This window comes from Sinocyclocheilus anshuiensis, unplaced genomic scaffold (assembly GCF_001515605.1).
Source record: "Sinocyclocheilus anshuiensis isolate Anshui unplaced genomic scaffold, SAMN03320099.WGS_v1.1 scaffold207, whole genome shotgun sequence".
In the NCBI taxonomy this organism is placed as follows: Eukaryota; Metazoa; Chordata; class Actinopteri; order Cypriniformes; family Cyprinidae; genus Sinocyclocheilus; species Sinocyclocheilus anshuiensis.
The window spans coordinates 4,976,902-4,993,613 of record NW_015551045.1 but is presented as its reverse complement, the minus strand read 5'-3'; positions in this window follow the sequence as shown (position 1 = coordinate 4,993,613).

Sequence of the window (16,712 nt, the reverse complement as noted above, 5' to 3'; positions counted from 1 at the left end):
GCTGAGGGTCTGTTTCGTAGCAGGAAGACCTCTCTTAGGGGGACCTTAGGGGCTCGCACTGTACACATACAATTAAGCTTCTGCTGGTCAGGCTCCTGGAAGGGAGGAGGACAGAAGGCCTGGAATACGACAGACCATGGTGTAAAGGAGGGGACCTTAGGGACATAACACGCTCGAGGGTAGAGGAAAGATCCGAGGAGGAGACAGACGTGCCTGCATCGTGGTCGAATCCCACACCACGCCCAGATAAGTGGTTCTCTGTAATTGATACAGACACGCACCAGCCTGACCCGCTGCCGTGTACCCCTTGCCCACCAGCGCTGAAGTTGTACGCAGTGGCTTGGAGGGCAATGCCGGGAACTTTAAGGACGATGCCGCGCAGGGAGACAGATAGTTCGCAAGCATCTGCTCAACCCGGGGCATCGCCCTGTAACCGCGCTCATTCAACCCCGTCACGTTAGCATAGTAGTCAGAAGCGGAGATAAAGAGGCGGGCCGAGAATGGTCTAACCCACGACCTCGATACCTCGGTGTGGAGGTTGGGGAAGAATGGCAGGCTCCGGCGTGGAGGTGGCGGCCTAGACCGCAGAAAGTGTTCACCCAACTTGCTTTTCTGTGGTTCAGCCTGTTTCTCGGCGGGCCAATCGATGTTCAACTTGGCCACAGCGCAAGTAACCACCTCTAATAGCTCCTCATACTGGGACGAATGAGGGGGGCAAATCCTCATCGACGCCCTCCACATCAATCTCCTCGGATGAAGACAGGCGGAGTGTCGAGCCCTCTCCCCGGGGGGAAGTAACCGCAGAGCGGGCTTCCGATCCCAGAGAGCGGGCGCTGGATCTGGCGGGTGAGGAAGAAGATAGGGACTCGCCCGTCTCTATTCCCTCCACCAGATCCATCTGCGAACTCCACGAGTGCAGCTGCCGCTCGGCCTCGGCGGAAGCGCGGCCAGCACAGTGAGGAACGTTGGCGAAGGCTGCCTCCTCGAAGAGAGCCTTCCGGGAGCGAAGCGTACGCAGCAGCAAAAGCACGCAATGAGGTTCCCTTGAGAGCAGACTCTGTGTGCCTCGCTCCCAAGCAGACAGCGCACAGACTGTGTGTATCCCCACCCATAATATAACGCAGGCAGGGAGGAACACACAGCCTATAACGCTGTCTGCTCTCGCCCAAATGTTTTGTCTTTGCCTCAGCTTTAGACATAATGGAGCTTATCAGTGGGACAAACAACACTAAATAAGACTCACAACAGATAGTTTGACTGACACACACACAGAGCGCTTTCTGAATGACAGAAAGCTGACACCGGTTCCACTGCGCGTGCTTTTATAGCTTCCTGGTCACTACGTCACCCGCCCGTGACGTCTCGCCCATCCATTGGACTGATTACACACGTGATTCAGAGTGTGGTCACGCTGAAGGCGTTCCCATAGCGTTTCGACGCAACTCGAGTTCCTGAAGGGGAACCTGACCATCAGTCAATTTTCGTGTTGGTCTGAATGAAAATGCAAATTCATTCTTTGCCACAAGGTGCCGCTTTTGGAGCGGTAAAAATAGTGGTTTCACCGGTAACGGCTGTACACAAAGCAGCACTGCACACAAATGCTGCTTTATCACGCATTACAGGCATGAAATGGAAATGAAATCGACCAATCAGACCAATCACCGCAGATTAGCGTCACGCAAAGGAGGGGTTTGAAAAAAATAAATCGTTGAGCAAATCGTTTGGGAGTCGTTGAGCAAATAAGGTAAAAATAAATGCATATTATAAGACAATAAATGTTTGTTTTTTTGCCTTGCATGCATGTCAAACTGTTGTTGGGGACTCCCAAAACCAAAATATGAACCTTTCATAACCCATAATAGGGACACTTTATTTTATGAACAGACTGGAGAGCTAGGCTACTTTATAGTTGAAACTGTAGCTGTAATTATAATTGAAATTCAGTGTTTCTTTGCAACACTGACACTGTTTTTTTCTTGTTTAATATGTTGGCTGCTTTGAAACAATCTGTACTGTATAAAGCTATTTATATCTAAATAAATGTGATTTGACTGCCAAATTGCAGAGCTGGTGCAACCACATACATCCCTATGATCAGATACTTTTTTAAGAATAATACATATCACCATACTTTCACCGGTTGATTCATCACAGTTTATTAAAGCATTTCTGAAATGTTTTGTTTAAATATGCAAATGTGGCATTACCTAATTAAATATGAACTAATTTGCATACATTTTGAACACTGGATAAAATCAGTTTCATTTTGTGCACATATTAGTGTTTTCACAGCAGGAATTTTAGGAATCTATTTTTATTACTGCATTAATCAGAAAATACTGTCAACAGGCGGGAAAAAAATCACCATATTTTTAGAAATAAAATATTATACTGTATAAAAATGGCTAATGATATATGAACAAGTCATTTTAGAATAAAGGAAAACCTTTAGAATATACGAATAAAACCATAAAACTTAATGCATGTAAATGCTACTGAAGGGGAGATTTCTGGCTCAGTGCTTGAGAAAAAAAAACATGCTTTAAAGATATGAAGGAATGTTTGCAAACAGTACCGTTCTTTTTACCCCTGAGCGAAAAACTTTGCAGTATGTATAAATAGGGCCTTAATGTATTTTTTTTAACATGTAAGCACTACTAAAATTGTCTTCAGATTAATGCCTTTGATGCTGGAAGAGCAAAAATGACACACTTTGCCCTAATATTTGTTTTCATTTGTTGACGCGCATGAACGGCTTGTATCATATTATGCCTTTTTGAGGGCAGAACAAGCCGCCATATACTGATTATTCTCAGAAAGCTGTGCTCTGTAATTGAACTGCTAAAGTCAGCGGTTTGCATCGCTAACCTTTCTACAGAGCCCTGACAAAGCCATGTAACAACCTCCGTGTTTACGGAGCACCCCGCAGATTGATTTGCTTCCAGGGAGTTGATCCAGACCCCAAGCAATGTCACCTTCCAGGCAGTAGGATTCTTGTCTCCATTCCTATCAGATAAAGTCAAGTGCCGAATGAGACTCAACCGTGTGAAGGAGCCAGGTTTGACAGCCTCCCCCTGCTCTGACACCATGTAAAAGCTGAACAGGAAATTAGAAAGAATGAAAACCTGGGAAAGGATACAAATATCCATCAGCCTTCATTTTCTTTCTGGGCTGTTTCACATTCTCAGAGTCACACTCTCTTCGACTGTCTCTCTCTCTCTTTTGGTGGCAAGTGAGAGGAAAGCACCTAGATGTACATGAGGAGGTGAAGGAGGGTGGGGGGAATGATCAGGTTCTCATTGTGTCCATGTGGTAACCATTACCCAGTAATCTCCAGTAATTGTATCCGTATTACCAGAGAGTCCTGCTTTCCATTTACTCTGACGCCTTGACCGGTGCCGTTACCATGGCGCACGGGGGCCCGTTTCGAATCTCCATTCCTATCAGATAAAGTCAAGTGCCGAATGAGACTCAACCGTGTGAAGGAGCCAGGTTTGACAGCCTCCCCCTGCTCTGACACCATGTAAAAGCTGAACAGGAAATTAGAAAGAATGAAAACCTGGGAAAGGATACAAATATCCATCAGCCTTCATTTTCTTTCTGGGCTGTTTCACATTCTCAGAGTCACACTCTCTTCGACTGTCTCTCTCTCTCTTTTGGTGGCAAGTGAGAGGAAAGCACCTAGATGTACATGAGGAGGTGAAGGAGGGTGGGGGGAATGATCAGGTTCTCATTGTGTCCATGTGGTAACCATTACCCAGTAATCTCCAGTAATTGTATCCGTATTACCAGAGAGTCCTGCTTTCCATTTGCTCTGCCGCCTTGACCGGAGCTGTTACCAAGGCGCACAGGGGCCCGTTTCGAAGCAAAGTGATGCAAATTGATGCAATGGGAAGACCATTAAAAGTTTGTCAAAATAGTGTGATGGAGATTTCCTGTTTCAATGAACCTACAAGTCGCTTTCATGCAAATGCACTGGATGCACTTTCTCTGAACCCACCAAAACATTTCACGTCACTTTGAGTTACGCCACAGTTTGAAAACAGCATCCTTGGTACGTAGTTCTTTTGGCTGGGATAGGCAAGGAAAATTATTTGCATGCAGACTTTCTAGGGATGTAACGATTCACTCAACGCATGATTCGATTCGATTCACGATTTTGATTTCACGATTCGATTTGATTCTTTGTCTGTGCTCTTTTCATTTAAAATTAGAGGCAACCACTGCATGTTAATCATGATCCAAACAAAGATGCTGCATACATGCAACATGAGCAGCTTTTAATCTAAATTAAATTGTATAATTTCGAAATTTGAAGCAAAAACAGAATGGTTTGACTTAGTTTTGTGAAATTATACACAAACATATCTGCATGAAACAGCGGACGAGCTGAAAGAGACACAGACTCACTCTCTGCCAGCAGGTGGCACATAAAGCATTTCCTTGGTTTCCGCTGTAAACAAAGCAGCGCTGCACTTATGAACTTTAATATGCGTTATACAGAGGCAAGATGAAAAGAAAAAATACCATCTAAACTTTTCTAAAGACAGTAAGTTTCCCTCAGACATGCATTCATATAAACTCCTACCCCTAAATGCATCGCGATTTGTTTAGCATCTCAACCGATTTAAATCGTCACATATTTGAATCGATTTTCAACTGGCTCGTGGTTAATTGTTACATCCCTAAGACTTTCAGTTTAGTGGCGTGTAAGTGAGGGGTGGCTTCATATTACCTGGTAAGAGTGTTGTAGCATTAATCCAGTGTACAGGAAACACCTGTGTGAGACAGCAGCAATTAGCACATTCTGATTTAAAATCAAATATTGAAAAGAAATTCCTAACGAATCACTTTCCACTGCTGACCAAAGCGGTCTCAGTCCTATTTCTATTATTCAAATTGAAATCCAGGACTTCAGATTGCCAGGAAGAGCTATCTGCATTGCAATTGCCCAAGTGCCCCAAATGCGGTCAATTTGATGCAATTGCAGTATAACCCTTTGCCCTGGGATTTAATGGAGACAGGTAATTATACCATACCACCCACTTACTCCTACCCTTAAACTGGGCTATAATGGGGTTTCCATTACAATGGCAGCCATTTCTTTCTCCGCTCTCCCCTCAACCGTGCAATGTGAAGTCAGAATACATTACTGGAGCTGCAGTCAAAATAACATTACTGTCCCTGGTAGTACAGGTTATTAAAGAGAAATTTATCTATCTCGGGTTCAGAATTTAACGCTCTGAATTATAGTGCTCCACTGGTGAAAGGAATCTTTGCTATGTTCGGAAAATTTTTTAATGAATAAAACAAAAAAAAATATGGTATGTTAAATAATCAAATGCATCATACATAAATGTCATAAAAGTTATGACACATAAATCAAATGTCCATTAGATTAATATTACTTGCAAAGTCTACATTACCGGTGTGATTGGACCTGGAACTGGTATCTAAAGTGGTTCCATTTTCTTTGCATCCTCCAAGCTGAATGAATGAATGAATTAATTAATTAATTAATTATAAATTCATTGCTTTTTTTTACCACTTTGCCTTGTAGGAAAATTAAGACACTTGTATAATCATATTGATTGGATAAATGCATCCTTTAGAGTACAAAACATTTTACATCTCACTATTGTAAAGTCTTAATTCAGCTTTAAAGAAAACAAATATGTATTATTTATTTATGAAAAAGTATGTATACATTACACTAAATGTACAGTACTAAAGTACTGGGACGATTTTGTGCGAACTATTTCCCAGTACCATTTAAAGGGTTGCATTTGCACCGACAGCGTGTATTAGGAAGTGACGTAAGCCGGTCAACAGCGACGTCATTTGTGCGCGGCGTTCAACAACAGATACAAAGAAGAACAACATTAACAACAGGAGGATGGAGGACGCTGTGATCGGAGCTGTTTTTGTTGTGTCTCGCGGGTTTCACAATAATGGACATGGAAAGTCGACATATACGTAAAGCGATTGAAAGAACGGAAAGGAGGACTAAGAATCTCCAACGACAACTGGCAGTGCTACATTTGCTACAAGTGCCTGCACTTCAGCGTCCGTCCATCTATCGCTGTTCTCCATACTTGCGAAATAAGTTGACACAATGTTTAGAGTATGTTTACACGGCGTTTAAAATCATGGCGGGTGAGGGTGTTTTCGTACGCGTTTGGCCAATCAATGTCTACTTACGTCACGATTAGTACCAGTTGTGCTGGTTAGACCCTGCTCCGGAGTAGGAGCTAATTTGGTTCTCGAAAAAGGCAGTCCGGTACTAAAATCGCACCCAGTTCTGGCAGTGCGAACACGCCAAAAAGTGGGTTGTTCCACAATTAGTTCTGGTACTATGAAAAGGTTCCCGCGGTGCGAAAGGCCCTATTGACTACAACTTGAATTTAGTTCTGTTCTTTAAAGAAACTTAAATGGAAGGCTAGGGAAAAAAACTCTGCAAAGATATCTGCTTTGTGTTCCATGGAAAGAAAGTTTTGGAACAACATGAGAGTGAGTAAATAATGGCAGAATTTCATTTTTATTTCTTTGCAATGTTGTTTGTAGAAAGGCATGTTGAGTGAAGGAAGAGTGTCAGTGAGTCACACAGTAAAGTCATGAGTGACCACGACTGCTTCTGACATTATCATGAGCTCAATGTAAACACAACACGTCAAACAGAGCCCAGTTCAGGCTCTCTCACCTTCACACTGACCGTCCATCAGCTCCTGCTCATAATTCCACACATAGGCCGTGATGAATTCCCTCTGGCCCTGTGTCCAGTTTAGACCCTCATTTATTTCTTTTGAGAGACAGAGTGCCCTTAAAAGATGAGGAACATCAGACTTCACAATACTCACCAGTATTGCCAGTTCCACTGTACAGATAAATAAGTAAGAGGAATAGGTGGTCCATTAGCCCGTGAATGATAGACCAAAGACCTCCCTTAATTGAGTTCTTCTTGTAGTGTCTCGATTTATTTCTCAAAACAGGAAGAGTGCGCACACGCGCTCAGCGTTGCTGGGGTTTATGATGGATGGGGCAGGGGAAGATGCACCAGTGCTGGGTAAAGCTCACAGAGGCTTTGATTAACGAGACTGCCGGGGTCCCCGAGGAGCCCCAGGCAGAATAATACTGTTAGAGCGAAACAGCTGCTCCACACAGACCTCAGGGGCCCCACCAGCGCAGAGACGGATGGATGGATGGATAGATAGATAGATAGATAGATAGATAGATAGATAGATAGATAGATAGATAGATAGAACATAAAAAAAACTTCACTGCTTATTAATATTTCACTAACATTTAGAGAAATATGTGGGAAAATATGTTAAGGTGTACCGTTAGACAGCACCATTGTACTAACATCATGAATAGCTGATATTCAACAAATTTGAAGTTAGTTTTCTTTTCATCATAGTTTTGATGATCTGTGCAAGTTCAGATCATGATATCATGCTAGCAGCATATCAGTTTCATCATAGCTGCTTCACACCACTTGGCATCAACACTCATGTACTGGCCCAGAATAGATAGAACATAAAAAAAACTTCACTGCTTATTAATATTTCACTAACATTTAGAGAAATATGTGGGAAAATATGTTAAGGTGTACCGTTAGACAGCACCATTGTACTAACATCATGAATAGCTGATATTCAACAAATTTGAAGTTAGTTTTCTTTTCATCATAGTTTTGATGATCTGTGCAAGTTCAGATCATGATATCATGCTAGCAGCATATCAGTTTCATCATAGCTGCTTCACACCACTTGGCATCAACACTCATAATAATAATAATAATAATAATAATAATAATAATAATAAAATCTCTGTACTTCTGTCCAGCCAACCCACAAACACTCATCGGCTTTCTGGTCTTGTTTATTTCTTTCTCAAGCTTGCCATGACAGTGCAGCCCTGCCGTCTCTGACTGAGTTAGGCGCTGGCACACGGAGCAGCACAAACAGGGGAGCACAGTTTATTTTCACAGCAGTCTGGTTCAAGTGCCCGCGGTTTGTTGCCTGCGTGTTATTTTCCCTCCCTGCGTGAAAGTGTTTATGCAATGGAGGAATTTAGGGAGAAGTGTAATCTTGTTATCTCATCGAAACAAGAGGGAGAGACAGAGAAAAGTTTTTTCTTTTTTTTTCGGGATCAAAGGAAGCCGGTGATTGTAAAAGCAAAAATTGCAACACCACTTTTATGTGTTTATACATCTCCCCTTCGTCAGAGCAGCAAGCCGCTCTTTCTCCCACTTGGTGGCAAATGCAAACACACAATGTTCACAAAATGCTCCATTGTGTTTTATTTAACTGAGTTTTTATTTAACTTAAGTTTAACTTGCTGATCAGTCATTGTAATTATAAACATAATACAAATATTTTCCTTGCACCTTGTCAAAAAGTTTTATAATATATTTTTCAAGGTATAAAGCAAAAAGCTTTTTTAAATATAAATTTAATGAATTTATATTTCATAAAATGTATATTTCACATTTTACAACCTGAACTTGCTATGTAATGTAATAAAAGGTCAAGTTTTAGTTTTTTGTTGTTTTGGATACACAAGGGTCTTCAAGGATCCTATGATGCAATTTCTGTGTGTTGGTTGGACCACACGACTGGAAACAACAGCTTTTGTGGAACATAAAATGTCCTGAGTAAATGATGACGTTTTTGAACTCCATGTTGCCAGATCTCTCTAGAAAAAATAATCAACAAGCCCAAAATGAGTGCTTCTTGGTTTTCATGTTTACTTGGTGAGAGACTGTGTTAACTGTTGTGTGGGATAGGAACTATTTCTCCTATTTCACAAGCAGAAATGCTGAAAGACACAGAGAATGCACACATCTTCACTCATAATGCTCATTTAAACTGATTCAAACAGAGCAGTGCTTGCCACTATGTTAATGACAGAAAGACTTAATCAAACGAAATATCCAAGTCTGGCGCATGTTTCATTTTTCCACCATTACGTCATCTTTATAGTCTTTTAAACTTGAGTTGTACAAATGTTGGTATCTCCTGTCCTTCTCATATAATGTTTTTGTTATTTCCACCTTTGTTTTTTTGTTTGTTTTATTGTTGTTTTCCATCTTCTTCTTTGACTTGAAAGCAACGGCCCAACAGTGAGTGTTGCCACCTAGTGGATCCACCAGCTAGTGCAGTCACTTCCAGGCACAAAAACTGAAGCATATTATTTCTGCTTAACAAACCCAAATATGCAATTTTATAAGCCTAAAAGTAGCTCTGAGTGAATTATTCCTTGAATAAGGTGTTGAGATATTTTTAGGCTATCATAAATCAATAATTAAAAAATTGCAGAATGTAGAGTAGGCTACTCTACTCTCATAAACAAATACGACGTATTAAGATATGGAGCTTTGAAAAATAATGGGAACAAATGTGGAAATTTCAAAATGTAGTTACAGTATGGCTACAATCGTTACAAATGATTGCATCCAATGAACGGAAGAATATTGCCTTCATTACATTCCATCAGGTGACGTTTAATGCTAAGCAGCTGTGACAGGTTATTGCATTGTTGATGCTACATTGATGCAACATGCTGCAGTTAAAATCACAGGTTTAAATGCTAATTAGAAGGGTTCGGAGGCAGAGCAGCACTTGATTTTAACCCGACAAGATTGCAATCCAGGTTGGCTCGAATCATTATTATTTGCCATTTTGCTTAATGAAGAGGGCCTTCATTGACAGAGGAAACATTCACCCTCGCGTAGCTCTGCATAACAATCGCCACAAATGAAAAAGAATCCGGGCGCCAGGAAAAAAGTTTCCCCATTGTCTGTATTAATTTAAGTCTCGTTTAACGACTGTCGGAATCACACGTTCCGCCGAGGAAGTGGGTGATGAAATGCGCCGCTCCGCCGACAAACAAACAAGGAGAAAGGGGGAGAGAAGAAAGGGATGAAAGCGCAAGGAGGGGAGGACGAAAGGGAGAAACATGCGGAGGAGACACAAAGACATCAGAATATATATCAGGACAAAAATAGAAAGTCTCTTTGTTTTCCGCGACGGAGAGCAGTGTAGCTAATTAGAGTCGAAATGATAGCTGGTGCGACTGACACAGGTACGGAGTAGCGGCGTCTCCTGTGTGCCTGACAGTGCATACTGAGAGTGGTGTGTAAGCAGGGGTAATGGCTGTCAGCTCCTGACAGCTGTAAAATGGCCTTTTAGTTTGCCGCGCAAAAGCTGTCACGGAGTCTCGCGTTACAAAGGCGGATGTAGTTAGCTGCGCTGGCAAGGCACATCATTATTAACAAACACTGTAGTGTTTGCCTTACTGGCCCCCGCTTGCAAATGGAACATGCTCGCGGGCCCCCCAACGACACACCTGGAACTGAGTTGTCAGAGGTAACGAGCCCTGGAGAGCCAGGGCAATGGATTCGGGGTGCCAATCATTGCGGGTTCGTCTGCTGCTCCCTCACACTGGCCCTGGACTTTCGCTGCTCTTCTTCTGATGTGTAATGTGCTGGTTTTTGTGCTTGTTTTGTAGTGGATTGCTTTATGATCGCTGCGGGCAAAACGGTTCACGCACACCCTACAAGAAGACACGCTTTAAGAGATCGCTGCTGGAAAAATACATTGGGAACAAATGACTTCAAGCAGCACTTCATATAGACATTTGGAAAATCTCACAAAAGGAAATGCCCTGTTCATATTTCACCCCCAAAATCAAAAGAAAAAAGAATGAGAACATTTTTTTTTTTTGGCTTTAAGAAAACAAAACCTACTCGCAATTTTTTCCCAAGCTGTGTAATTCATTGTCTTTACTTTATTTTTAGCCTTTTTCATTTCACTGTGCAAAATCTTACTGTAATGCTAATAAATAAAATCGTAGATGTCTAAAGTATACATATAAAAAGTAAATAACTGTATACATAACACTTTGTTTTGCTCATTTTAATTATTGATCATTGTATCCAGACATGATACAATATTTTTATGACTACAACAATAATAATAATAATAACAATAATAATAATCATTATTATTATTATTATGCATTAATAAAAATATTGTATCATGTCTGAATACAATGATCAGTCATTTTTTGAATTAATACAATTAATTAAATTACAATAACTTTGGAGGAAGCCGAGTTTAAAATGAATGATTAATGTCATTGGAAAAAATTATGTTGTCATCCAAAATAATTCGTAATAATTCATTAAGACAAAGCCTCGTATTTTTATTTTAAATTATGGGTAATATATGTGATTAGCCCATCTATTACAAGTGTAGACTGTTTAAATATAATCTGTTCTCTCTTATTTGTCATTGGGTTAGACGGAAATAAGAAATCCCACAGGTGTGGTGGGTTTGTTTTGTTCTTTATTGTATTGTGTAGAGTTGACTCAGAGTGCTTCCCCAGAGGCCTGTGTGGAGAACTCCATGTGCCTGCTGCAAAGTCAGATTCAGTGCTGTTGTGAAGATGGCTCTTATTAGATGATTGGCAATAAGACGAGCCAAATATCTGGAGCCAAATCTCTATAGCACTGACTAGAGATTTTTGTTTTTGTTTCGTTTTAAATAATTTCGTTTAGAGATGCATCTCAGGATTTAAACTGCATCATCAATACAAGTACAAATTCTGAGCACATGCATTACAGTTTGTCAAACCGTGTTAAGTGTTGACCTGCATCACCTTAAAGAGCTATTTCTATCTTATTTAACCCACACAATTTAGTTTTGTTGGTATAAATTAATGTATTTAGGTTGATTCGGCGATATTACATACTGTATGTTTGACTTACTATTACATTTTACCATTTTCTGTGCAGTATTAAAGAGGAAGGTAAAAGAATCAATGATGCAAACTTGGTTGGTTAGTTCAGTTCACTTCAATAACTGTGTAAAGTTAATTCATAACGAAACAAGTTCTATTCAGCTTTAAGCAGCTATACTGAATAAAATAGTGTCAATATATTCAGCTCGAGTCAGTCCAGTGTTGATTAAATTCCGTTCATTAACAGTGTTGATGTTGCAAAATTCATCAATTACAAACTAATTCAATCCAGGTATAAAGCAGAAGACAATAATGAGCTCAATTCAGTTCAAAATTTGTTCTCATCCAATAGTGTCAGAGTCAGTGCCATTATTGAATATTAAATGTGTTTTAGATACAAACTAAGCAAGCCAATGACAGCAGCAGCAAGGAACCCAAACTCCATCAGGTGACAGAAATGCAAAAAAAAAAAGAAAAACTTGGAACAATCCAGGCTCAGTCGAGGGACTAGTTCTCGGACTAGTAGCTGGATTTAATAATGGGATTCATAATATCTATATTATTTCAAATACAAGCATGCACTATTTCAAGAAGCTGCTTCAAAGGCAGAAAATAATGTTGTCACTCAAATGATCCACTAAGCACTGGTAACCCTCCATCTACCAGCAACTGTGAACTGGCACCACGGGCCCTGGTCAAGTTCAGGTCAAATCAACTAAGAGGTCGTGGCACTGCGGTCCGCTCAGCCATGAAAGCCAGTTGCTTGACTCTAATTGTCCCTAAGTGCAGGACAATTAGACACACTTGACATTTGCATTACATCCAAATTACAGTACCTCTGATCATTTGACTTAATGTTAAACTGGCAACCTTTTGAAACTCTCCAGCTATGGAAACTTGGCATTCCCAGTGGAACGGCACCGTTTAGATGCACGAAGACAGACTGGACACCTGTCAATGTATCTCTGAGCGCTGATGAGCTTGGCTCTGGGACGTTTGAGCAATGATCAGAATTCAGAATGGAAATGATGGGTCTCTGGAACGTTCCACATTGAACTGAACATCTGACAGCGAGCAGAACTGGAAGGCAGCAACGCATGGCAATTCCCACAGGTTTTTACAGGATCTGCATTGCAGAAAATGGCAGTGTTATGGGTACTCAATACAGAACTCGATGCAAATCTGCAAGAATTAAGTAACTTTTCTCACACTTTATGGACATAATCTTACATGTATAAAGATGCCTGCCATTTTCTGCTGGTGTTTGCATTTCTATAAATAGCAGTGTTGGCTCGTGGGTATATTTTAGTTATTGAGTTTGATGATGATTAAATTTCACCATACGAAGATTGCAAATTATTTAACTTTGGTTAAATGTCCCATCTGGGTTTGATTTATAAATAAATGACCATTAAAGAAGGCCTTGTTCTATTTATTGAATCTGCTTGGCTGTGTGTGCAGCCTATGTGTGCGTGTGTGCGTGCATGCGTGTGTGTGTGTGTGTGTGTGTGTGTGTATACAGGTTTATATATCCTGGTGGGGACTTAAAGCTGAATACACACAGACTCATGGGGACTTGTGTCATGGTGGGGACCTAAATTGAGGTCTCCATGGGTACAAAAGCTTATAAATCATACACAATTCGTTTTTTGAGAAAGTAAAAATGCAGAAAGTTTCCTGTGAGGGGTAGGTTTAGGTGTAGGGCGATAGAAAATACGGTTTGTACAGTATAAAAACCATTACACTTATGGAGAGTCCTTACAAGGATAGCTGACCAGACGTGCGTGCGTGCGTGCGTGCGTGCGTGTGTGTGTGTGTGTATTTATTCAATAAATGGCAGCTGTTTTGTGACTCTTTTGGGGCTTCTATATATTCTGCATTCTGCATATTATTGCTTGTAAGTATCCAACAGAGCAAGCTTCCATCATGTAAAACTACATCTTGTGCATTAGAAGGAAGTCCATCTGAGTGTGTTGGCCTTTAGTCTATGTCATACATTCAGCTCTATGAACAATCCAGGCGGGTTAATAGTCTTGTCAGTGGTGGTAGGTGTCTGTCAACACTCGCTCAAGTCTTGTCAGTAGCACCAGGGCACATGTGGCACAGATCCTCCCTGTGTCGTTGTGTTTTAGTGGGATATGGAGCTGGAACAGGGCGGGGAGTGTGACAGGTGCTAACAACGGATAGACGCTGTTAAATACGAGGTTGACAGGTGAGCACAATGCGGCGATGGCGAGAAATTCAGTAAAGCACGGCATCTGCTCCGGCAACTGGGAGGACAGTATGAGGTTTCAATTATCCAGATAGAGTCATTCGTAACTAGCCAAGATTAAACTGCAGCCGACTGGAAGGCTAATTTGAGGACGGTCACTAAAGAATTGCAGCATGAAGTGTACACTGCAATTTTTGATTCTTTATCATTGTTGCTAGAAAAACTGAAACATATAAACTCAGTGGGATCTTGTGGATATGATGTTCACAATGCTTTAATTGTGGCTTATCTGATCACAATTTAGAGTAATGGACAGTCCTTGACAGTGTTTTGTTTTGTTTTGTTTTTTGTTTTTTGTTTTTTGTTTTGTTTAAATCAATTGATACACAATTTGAAAATGTTTTGCACTAAAGCAATAATTTGTTATGAATATTCTCAAAAGAAAATAATCAAATGAGATAAGTACAATAATTAGAAAAGGTTAATAAGTTAAACAAAATAGGCATTCAAACATTATTATTATTATTATTATTATTGTAAATAGAATGTATAATAAAATATAAATTAAATTTTTTTAATTGATTTCGATACATATTGCTATGCTATAAAATTATATTGGCCATACTACATTTATATATTAGAACACTTCTAAAAGAACTGAAATGTGTTAAAAATTGTGGCCAGGTTGCTGATTTTTCTTAAAATATGTTTAAGGGGAAAAAAAACAGATTACCATTTTCAACATAGGAAAATTAATACCTACTGAATATTAATATTCTGTCTTGCCTTCCAGATACGACTTCACATAAAACACACATAAAATACAAGAATTTTGTACATATCAAAAGTTTAAGCACAGCACTGCAGTGTTGCGAAAACCCATGGGCCCAATTTATGCAATTTCACCTGGAAATTAAATGTGTTTTTAACAGCTTTAGAGAAGTGCTTTGTCGTTCCAAGGTGAGGATGGTTTGTTAAGAGGATGTGATGTGTATTTTCACCTTTTTTCACTGCTTGTGTTGGAATGAGTGTGTGTCAAAGTCTTATTTAATTAAAACATTTTTAGGTAGGTGGGCGGAAGGCTGATCGTAATGCCGACACTCATTCATTCCATTGTTCTGTTTCATGATTACTCAACGGCTAGTCTTTGTTTTTGATTCCTAGGAGACACACAATTATACACACTTTGGTCAGAAACAAAAAGAGAATGTTGTCACGACCCCCCATGTGTAGAAAATACCTAATTGTCTGCAATTTAAAGTATTCTGTAGTTGTTTAATGACTAGCGTTTTGGCTCCAATCAGTGGGAACGCTCCTAATAGATGTGATCTTTATCTGGGTTTCCTTGTCAGTTCCTCAGACTTTCACTTCTTATCTTAAGGTCACTTTATTGCTATTATAACGAGGCTTGTAACGAGAGCCTATTTCAATAAGTCCATTTTCACTCCCCTTAAACAACCCAAATTACCCAATTGGAACATGCTGTAGGGTGTAGTGTGCACTATGTCTGCGCTTGTGTCTTTGTGCATGTTTACTTGTTGCTTAGAATCGGACTTTGTTGAATCATAACCTGTTTTCATCACCCAACCCACTCAGCCCCAAAGCATGTGTAGTCAGCTTATCTTGGCGAACCATTAAACAATTCCAATCTAAATATCTAATATCGCTGTCACACAGCATTTAGCAAGCACAAGGCATGCTTTGACAGTGTCTGGAGCAACAATAAAAAAAGAGTCTACCGGTACTTAAAGCATTATCAGCTGTCTTGGACCCATAACCGTGACCTTGTTCCTGCATGTCCTTCAGTATGTGCGAACATGTGGTAGTGACCTGCCGGCCAACCGCTGATAATTATTTCCACTGAACGTCTTGCTTTGGGCACAAAGTCTCGCTCCGTGAGCCCAATTGGGAGCAATTTGGTAACCCATACCCCTGAACATTAGTAATGAGAGCTGATCGAGTGGAGACCGGGCCTGCATTAACCTTCGGGACGCCCTGGTCGTGTTGAGGGGGGAGAGTTGGCTTGCCTCCAGTGCTGATTCTTGGGGGCTGGAAGTAGGGCAGCCCACCCAGGACTGGACTCTTGATTGAAGGGTTACTGAGAGAGAATGGGCAGCAGCTGCACAGGGGGCTATTTTTGAAAAGCGGACTTCTTTGTTTCTAGCAGGAACTGTCATGAAACTGTGAATAACGCTGTTCATTTGGGTCATTCAATGAAACGGGTGCCTTTTCCTGTTTAAGTACCTTTTTTGTGATTTTTAAACATTCTGCCAGGGCTAAAATGTGTTTAAGTTGTTAGATTGTGCAATAGCCTAAAATAATCTATTGCAGTAATGAAGTTGACAGTTTTTCAAATCTTGTGCTCAACTATTATATGCTCCTTATGGTATGTCCACACCAAAAGCGAATTTAATTATTTGCACGAATCGATTATTTACAAAGTTAATGCAAAGACGAGAAAAGAGGCGAATGACGTGAATTAGGCGACACGATTGCTGCGATCGAACAAGCGATATATGCCTCAATCACGTATTTCAACTCGATTGAGCGGAAAATTTGCGAAGAGCTTATTGACACGTCCAGTTTGACACGTGGTTGTATCAGAAAATGGAGGAGAGCATTATGATTTTATTCGTGTGAGTAACATGAAAAACATCCTGTGAGTAATCTAAATAATGCAATGAGAATATTCGCTTTGCGTTTGGTGTGCACATACAGTGGGTACGGAAAGTATTCAGACCCCCTTAAATTTTTC